Genomic DNA, 9850 nt, shown 5'->3' with positions numbered 1-9850 from the left:
TTCTCCAGTTGTAAGTCTTCTCCCCAAATTATCATCTATTTTGTATATGCAAGTATAAGCTCCTTGAGGACAAGGAATGTTTTGCTTTTGTATTCCTAGTACCTAGCACTGTTTAGTTGTGTCCAATTCATCATGACCATGTGGAATATACCATCCATGAGGTTTTCTTGGCAAAGATACCAGAGTGGTTTAACATTTCCTTCTCTGGTGGATTAAGGCAAACAGAGGTTATGTGACTTCCCCACGGTCACACAGAAGTGTCTGAGGCCACATTTGAACTCAGGTCTTCCTGATTCCAGGCTCAGCACTCTATCCACTGAGACATCTAGCTGCCCCAGTACCTAGCATAGTATCAAGCAAACAGTACACATTTTGTTGATTGTTTGGTTTTCCAAAATATCTAGCATAGTGCCTTGAATGAACAAAGTAGACATTCAGTATATATTTATTGATCAATACTCACTCCTCACTTGATAGATAATCTGCCTTCCTTACTCCTTACTGGAACTCTGGACAGCTACTGTCTATGGTCTCTTGATAACATTTGGCTTTTGGGGTTTTGTGAAGTGACAGCTGAGATTCAGTGACTTTTGACCTCCTATCAAGCCATCATTATTGCCAGCCCAAAGAATATTTCTCCCAAAGAACGCCTATTTTTCCCCACTTCTCTGGCTCAGGGTATGCTCAAGACAATAGCAACCAAAATGCTTCATGAACTCACCATCTAGCTTCAGTACCAAGGAAAGCAGGTTAATTAAGTAAAGGGCTCCAGAGCAAACGCACCATTTCCCATGACAACAAGCCAGGAAGCAGAGTTTCCAGAGGTTCAGGCCACAAATATTCTCCCAACCCCATCCTTGCCCCACCCCAGCCACCTGCACGAGAAGTTTTAAGGTGTCTAACACTTAAATGTAGGTCTCAATGTCTTGCATTAAAATAGGCTTAGCTCACTCTCTTCTCTGTGAAGCCTTTCTCTTCTGACTCCTCTAGTCAATATTAAACCCTTAAACTCTGCGTTAGTTCTGCACCCTTCAACACCGAATTGTCTGACTGTACATCCTCTTCACATCTAATCTCATAATGCTTTGTGCCTCAAGTTGCTGTCCTTGACTCTTTTCGACTTAGCATTTATCAATGGCCTAGAAGAAGGCCTAGATGGTGTGCTCATCCAATTTATTGATGACAGGAATCTGGGTGGGATATCAAACACACTGGATGAAAAAGATGGAATCCTGATAGGGCAGAAAAGTGAGTTAAATCTAATAAGAATTTGAATTCTTTTTTAAAAATTAATTTTATTAATGGCTTTCGCTTTTAAATCGGTTATTTCCTTATATTTGCTCCCTCTCAACCAGAAATTGAACTTCTCTTTGAAAAAAGGAAAGTAGTAAAAGTAAAAATGACTGATATAGTAACCATATTGAACAATGTATACACCATACTTCTGTCATAGTACCTAGCCGCTCTGCTGAGATCCTTCAATCCACAAGCATTTATTAAGTTTTTACGATGTGCCAGGCACTGGAGATACGAAGAAAATAACAAAAACCATCCCTGTCCACAAGGGCCCCATATTCTAGTGGGGGGAGGGCAACATGGGTACGTACAAGACACAAGCAGAGGTCATGGAAGGTAACCTTAAGGGGAAAGCACTGGTTGTTGGCATGTGGGGGAGGTAAGGGTACTGGGAAAGGCCTCCTGCAGAAGGAGGCCTGCAGGTATCTTAAAGGAGTCCTAAGAGGTATAGGAGACAAAAAAGAACACTCCAGGTAATCCATGAATGCCAATGAAGGAGTATAGAGACAGTTAGAGAGTATTATGTTTGAGAAATAGCTAGTACATCAATATGCCTGGACTCGAGCGTTCAGAGAGGAAAATAATGTATAAGAGACCTGGGAAGGTGGGAAAGGGCCAAGTTGTGAAGAGCTTTAAATGCCAAATGGAGGGATTTATATTTGGAGCATACACATGCAAGCACACGTAATATATAGAGAACATTCTATAAATACAATATATATAGAGAATATCATATAGGAATATACACATATAACAGAACCATACATCTAACAGGAATATGTAATTATATAATATATAATTCTAAAATGTATCAGAATATATGTAACAGGGAATATGATACAAAATATAATTGTATGCTACATAATAGGAACATATAATAGAGAACATTATATAATATGTGATAGGAACATACAATTATATATCAGAAATATACATATCATAGGGAATATTATGAAATGTACAATAGGAATATATATAACAGAAAACATTATATATAATATGTAATATTAATAGAATATATAATAGTATATATAATAGGAATGTATAATTAGATAACCTATAATAAGAATATATAGGATAGAAAACATATAATAGGGATATGTAATTATATATGATATAAAAGGAATATATAATAGAGAACATTATATAACATATAGTAGGTATATATAATTATATAACAAGAATATATATCTATATATATAACAGAACATTAATGACACACAATAAGAAAATACACATATATAATATATAGAATTATAATATACAGATAGAGAGCACTTGGAGTTTATTGAGAAGGGATAATATGCTCAAACCTATACTTTAGGAAAATCACTTTGGCAGTTGTATGAAGGATGGACCAAAGTGGGAAGCGACATGAGGCAGGGAAGCCACCTAAAAGGCTAGATGAGATGAGGGCCCCAACAGTCTTGTTTGCAAAACCAATGTTCGTCCTTAACATAATCCAGAGACCAGCTTCCCTTTGCCCAGGGTCTTTCCCACTTATTACAATCATTGGGTATATTGTTCCTCTGATTTTGCTTATTTCATTCTGGAGTAGGTCATATAAACATGACTGTTCTGAATTCCTCCTATTCATCACTTCTTACTATACAATAATATCCACTTTCATTTTCCCCCCACAATTTGTTTATTTGTTCCCCAGCTGATGGGAACTCACTTCGTCTCTATTTCTCTACTACTACACAAAGTCCTTCTATAAATAACTTGAGGTACATTGACTTTTCCTCTTGTTTTACTTCTTTCAGGTATATGCCCAGTAATGGTTTTGCTGGGTCAAAGAATATGAACAGTTAAATGGCTTTTCTCATATAACTCAAAATTGTTTTTTCCAGAATAGGCCAATTCACAGCTTTATTGACATGGTAATAATCCATCTGTCTTGCTACAGTCTCTCCAACATGAACTCTTTGGGTGTTTTTTTATCACCTTTACCAATTTTCTGGACATCTGGTGATATCTCAGAATGCTTTCATTTGAATTTTTCATTTTATTTATTACTTGGAGGACATTTTTATATCATTGTTGCAATAGTTTTGAAAACCATTTGTTCACAACCTTTGGCCATCCTAAGAGGAAATTTAATGAGGCTAAGCATAAAGTTTTTAAAAAAATCAACGTCACAAGAAAAGGATTAGCGACGGTGGCTATATAGCAATACTTTGAAAATAATTCCTTTTTATTACAAATTTAACAAAAATCCACAAACATGGACATTTGCATATAGCAGGAAAAAAAGGATTATGTATGAAAGCAGCAGAGAGATCAAAAAGGGACATAGATAAGCAAGAAAATATTGGTACCATCATCTTAATTTTAGTACTGCATGTACTTCATACCGTTTGTTTTAAAGTACATATTAATATCATAATAACACATGATAGCAACACTGCCCCATTTGTCTGTGTTCCCTTATGAACTTCCTTCTGTTCTCTTGTTATGTCTGAATGTTTCCTTGGTGCTCTCTTCTTTTGCATCACAGTCACTGCCACCCCAACTATTCTCAAATACAAGCCTTCCCTCACAACAAATTAGCATGCTCCAGCAAAAGAAAGTCACACACCCACCATGCCTGAAAATGTGTCTCATTTTGCACCTGCCATCCATTACCTATATGCTATTAAAAAAAAAAGTTAATGTGATCTTTCACCTCATTAAATGAAAGTGTCCAGGACCATGGTGGGATCATCCCAGTGCACTGCGCTCTATGTAGCCCGCCTCTGCAACATTGTGTTCAGACCTAGGCATTGAATTTGGGGGGGGACATGGTAAAGAAAAGGCTATTAGAGGAGAGTGACAACAATGAAGAGAGATCTCAAGATCATGGCATGTAAGCACCAGTGGAAAGAACGGGAGATGTTTAAAATAAAGAAAAGAACAGGTGAGAGGACATGAGAATTTTCTCTGAGTCAAGGACTGTTGTGTAAAATGGATTAGATTTGCTCTGTTTGATCCCAGAGGTCAACAATAGAAACAATGGGTGGAAGCTGTACAGAGGCAGATTTAAACTCGATGAAGGAAAAGCTACTCCACAAGTATAATTATCCAAAAGTAGAGGGGGATGCCTTGGGGAGAGGGGTAGTGTGCTGTTCTTCACTTTGGGGGAAGTCTTTTTTAAAAATGGAAGTTTATTCATCACATTTGTTCTTACAGCATCTACATTTCCCGGCGTATCCCCCTTCCCCTCCCAGAGAGTCATCTGTTATAACAAATAATATGGTGGGGGGGGAGGATAATTCAATCTCACTCATGAGGATATCCCAAAAGTCTGATATTATATGCAGTACTTCACACACGTAGCCACCCACATCTGAAAATAAGAGTGATGAGGTGTTTTTCATATCTGTTATTTGAGACCAAGCTTATTTTTATAATTTCATAGTATTTTATTTTGATTTCTTTGGGCCATTGTTCTCTTCATTTAAGAAGTTACGGGCTTGGCACACTGACCTCAAAGCCAGGAAGACCTGGGTTTACATTATGCCTCAGACACAAACTATGTGACAACCTACATTGGTAGAGGGATTCTCATCATCCAGGAATCCCCTATGGCAATGAAGCTCAGGTTTAGTCCACAATATTTTCATTTAAATTGTTGTTGTCATTGTGTATATTGTTTTTCCTATTATTGCTTTCTTCACTTTGCATCAGTTAGATTGCAAGCTCCTTGAGGGTAGGGGCTATATTTTGCCTCATTGTATCCCCAGCATGGATGAGCATGGAACCACAGCAGGATCTTCCTGAATGGTTTAAAATAGAAATAAGAATCATGAAAGCAGAATTTAAGGCTGCTAGATTGAGTCAAGCAGAGTGCTCAGGCTTTGCTTCTTATGGGCACAACTGCCCACAGATTCTGACTTGGACTCTAGTTCCTAGATCCCTGGTACTCTCATCACTTTTTTGAAGCTAGTTCATTCCATCTCCAATATGTCTTCACTTAAGTCAAAAAAAAAGAGGATTGGACAACAGGGACTGAAGCAACAGCAAGGCCTTTTTATTGACCCTGGTAGGGAGAGTGGACCACTGCACTCTCACTACGCAGAGGCTTATGGCAGTTATTACCCTTTCACTTACCTACAGTCAGGTAGGAAAGAGAACAAGGTTGAGTGGTGGGGCCTTTTGTGATTTGCATTCTCAGCTCTGCTTCCTTTCCTCACCACATAGTAAATGGACCAGAAATAGTCACAGGATACCTGCATGTACACACACAACCCCCCACACGTTGTTTTCTCTAATAAAACATAAGCTCTTTGAAGGCAAGCATGGATTCCTTTTTGTTTTTGTATCCCCAGTGCCTAACAAAATTCCTGTCATATAGTGGCTACTTAATCAATGCTTATTAACTGATTGATCATTCCTACTAGATTTTTCTTTTTTTTTTTTTTAGAGGGGGGAAGGTAGGGCAATTGGGGTTAAGTGACTTGCCCAAGGTCACACGGCTAGTACATGTTAAGTGTCTGGGACTGGATTTGAACTCAGGTCCTTCTGACTCTAGGACCAGCGCTCTATTCACTGCACCACCTAGCTGCCCCTCCTACTAGATTTTAAGCTCCTTGAAGAAAGAGACTTTTTCTTGTCCCCAGATCCTAGCACAGTTCAATTAAATTCAATAAATATTTAGTGCCCACTATGTCTTAGGTCCCGGAGGGAAGAGAGAGGAATAAAAACAGTCTAGTCATTTTGTGCAACAAAACTATAGGGATAGAGATAGAAAAAGGCAGTTTGGGCTAATAGAGATATCTTGAAGCCAGAGAAATCTGGGTTCAATCCTACTTCTGATATATATGAATTATACGATCTTGGGTAAGTCATTTAATGATCTCAGTGGTCCAGGTCTCTAGGATCATATGTTGCAGGGGAAGGTGCTGACAGGTATTGGGAGAGGGAGTTTCCTCATCCAGGAGTTCACTATGCCAACGAAATCACAGGTCCAATCAGTGACAAGCATCTCTTCAGGACCTACTATGTGCCAGGCACTGTGCTCAGCACTGAAGATACAAATACAAAAAATCAAATCTGGAAAAGCTTCATGAAGAGGGGCACATTTACAACAGAGCTTTAAGGACAGGTAGGACTTTAGAGGACTGACTGTTTGTTGGCTGTTGTCCTGCATTCTCAAGGAGGGCCAAAATGACATTACTATGTTGGAGTCAGGGGACAATGTGTCCGACTGTGGCTGATCAGACCTGTAGGAGCTTGGAAGGTTCTACCACAGGTTGGCCACAAACAGTCCATGTGAACATTTGGGGTGGAGATGTCTCCAAATTTATGCATCTCACATTTCTTTTGAGCCACTACAATTCTGCTTTGCTCATAGAGCACAGCGACCATGCTGGGTGGTCCTGTGCTAGTATCTCTCACATCACATCATCAATTCCAAAGGTCTTCAGAGACATCAGGAGGGTGTCCATGTATCTCTTCTTCTGATCACCATGTGAGCACTTCCCTTGTGTAAGTTCTCCATAAAACAGTCTTTTAGGCAAGTGTATGTTTGCCATTCAAACAACATGGTCAGCCCATCTAAGCTGCCCTCTCTGCAGTAGAGTTTGAATGCTTGGCAGTTTAGTTCAAGACCTCAGTGTCTGGTACCTTATTCTGCCAGATCTTCAGGAGAGTCCTAAAACAATCCAAATGGAAGCGATTCAGTTTCCTGGCATTGTGCTGGTAGACTGTCCAAGATTCACAGGCATGCAACAATGAGGTCAGCACAACAGCTCTGTAGACCTTCAGTTTGGTAGTCAGTCTAATACCTCTTCCCTCCCACACTTTCTTTTGGAGCCTCTCAAACACTGAGCCAGCTCTGACAACGAGAGTGTCAACCTCATCATCTATACTTACATCCCTAGAAAGTATATATGCCAAGGTAAGTGAACTTACCCACAGTATTCAGAATTTCTCCATTTGCTGTAACCAATGGTTCCATGTACGGATGGTGTGGTGGTGGTTAATGGAGAACCTGTGTTTTCTTGGTGTCAATTGTTAGCCCAAAATTAGCACAAGCATCAGAGAACTGAAGCATACTTTGTTGCATCTCAATCTCAGAGGCTGCACTGAATGTACAACCATCTGCAAACAAGAAATCATGTACCGTCTCTCCCTCCACTTTAGTCTTGACAGAGGACTGTGCGAACAAATGTAAAGAAGTAGAGAAGCGTGGGATATGTTTGAACATAGTCATTTTGGCTGAAGATGATCATACAAGAAGGAGAAGCGTGAGATCATCTCAGAAGAGTTCCTTAAAGATCGAGCTTAGGAGTTTGAACTTCGATGAATGTCTATCAGATGAATATGTGTGTTAGTTTCATGTACTCAGTTAGGCTGTCACTGAATCAAAGAATCTTAAAGCTTGGGAGGTACCTGAAAAACAGTATAGTGCAATGGGAAAGGCTTGTAGTCTTTGCCCTGCCTTCTTCTCCCCCTCATCTAGTGCCTCGAGGTTTACTAAGTGCTTTATATCCACTATTTCACTGGACCCTCATGATAATCCTATGACACAGGTGTTATTATCCCCATTTTACACAGGGAGTCACTGAAACTGGAAGTATAGTGACTTTTCCTTCAAGTGTCAGGAGCAGGATTTAAACCCAGGTCCTCCTGGTTCCATGTTCAGCAATCTATCTGTTATACCAAGATACCTCCATGAGCAGTTAGAAAAATCAGTTATCTTCCTTGAGCCTTGTTTTCCATCTCTATAAAATTGGAGTTTGGTGTGTTGAACTAGTTTATCTCTAAGGTTCTGTCCAGTTCTGATATTCTATAATGCTGTTATTCAATTTAACCCTTCAACCTAGTATGATTCCCCCCCCCCTTTTATTTTTTTGCCTTTTGGAGGGCAATTGTGGTTAAGTAACTTGCCCAAGGTTACACAGCTAGTTTTGTGTGGGGGGGGGGGAGGTGTGGGTGTTAAGTGTCTGAGGCTGGAACCAAACTCGGGTCCTCCTGACTCCGGGTCCTGAGCTTTTATTCACTGCGCCACCTAGCTGCCCCTGATTTTCCCCTTCTAGACTCCCCCTTACCCTAAACATGGATCTTTTTGTAAGCTCCCTGAGGGCAGGAACCTTGTTTTCTCTTGAATCACCAGCACCTAGCACATGGCTGAATGTTTAATTAATACATTTTCATTGAAAGATTGGACACTACTTCTAGGGATGCTAAGCTAAGATGTAGATGGGGCAAGGGAAAGAGGTGATGGGGAGGAATGATTTTTTTTTTTTGGACAACAACTAAGGAAGTGACAGTGGGGAAATGGATTTTCATTTGTTTAAAACCAATGGAAAATCTCAGGCTTTGCTTTCCTGGACACCTCTGGAGACATCCCAAATAAATCCTGTCTTTGACAATTGGAATCTTCCATTGGCTCAGAAACTGAGCCAATTCCATTGTGATCCCTTCTCCTGGCCCTCCCTGCCCCACTCCCCCCTTGAAATTTCTGGTTCATTAGCTTTGCATCAGGCAGTTCCTCTGGCAGGGCTGTTTTTAACCTGAGTCTGCAGGTTTTGTGTGAGATAAAGAATGGGAAGGAGGGAGGGCTCAATTCCCAAGCTGAGGAAAAGACTCAAAAAATTTTTGTTCCTATTTCTTTAGTAGTAAGACAAGGCCAGTTCCCATAGAGAAGGTAGGATATATGCTTCTCAGGTGTGATTTTAGGAGTCCACAAAGCCCCCAGCCCCCAACTCCAAAAAGTAAATTCCTCTTATTAGAATATTATTTTGTATTAATGTATGATGTTCAGAAACCACCAATTAGAATGCACATATGTTGAGGGTAAGAAGTGAGGAAAGGAATGTAAGGAAACTTACCCAAGAATGGACATTAGATTGGCTTTCCTTCTTGTCTCCTCTCATCTATGTTGTCACTATGAGGCGTACAACTCTATCCCCTCTTCTGTCTCCCTTCCTCCCTTTTCATCTCTCTTTTGCATTTTGTTTTCTCTGGTTAGAATGTAAGCTCATTGAGGGTAGGGACTGTAGTTTTTGAGGGGTAGGGCTAAGTGATTACTATTGGTGGCTGTTTCAATTTCTGTGAGTTGCTCAGCCTTTCTTCATACCTTGGGTTGCTTTCCCCTTATTTTCAAGGAAAACAAAATATATGACTCCCTAATCCAAATCTTTTTCCTGTTTTTTCCCCCATATGGCTATTCAGCTATCATCAAAAATCATAGTAAAGACAGTGAAATTTGCATAGATAGCTTCATTCATTTCTTTTTGTTTCTTTCATTTTTTCTTTTTCTCTTCTTCTTTCCTTCCTCTTCCTTCCCTCCCTCCTTCCTTTTCATTTTTTCCTTCCTTCCTTCCTTCCTTCCTTCCTTCCTTCCTTCCTTCTTTCCTTCCTTCCTTCCTTCCTTCTTTCCTTCCTTCCCTCCCTCCTTCCTTTTCATTTTTTCCTTCCTTCCTTCCTTCCTTCCTTCCTTCCTTCCTTCCTTCCTTTCCTCTTCCCTTCTCCTTCCCTTCCTTTCCCCTTCCTATTCTTTCCCCCCTTCCTTTCCCTTACCTTCCCCTTCCTCTTCTCTTCCCTTCCTCTTCCCTTCCTTTCTCCT

Source organism: Petaurus breviceps, unplaced genomic scaffold (assembly GCF_028583685.1).
Source record: "Petaurus breviceps papuanus isolate PSGF00001 unplaced genomic scaffold, PetGlider_PUasm1.0 131, whole genome shotgun sequence".
Lineage (NCBI taxonomy): Eukaryota > Metazoa > Chordata > Mammalia > Diprotodontia > Petauridae > Petaurus > Petaurus breviceps.
The sequence above is the reverse complement of the archived record's forward strand: the minus strand, read 5'-3'. Positions refer to the sequence as shown.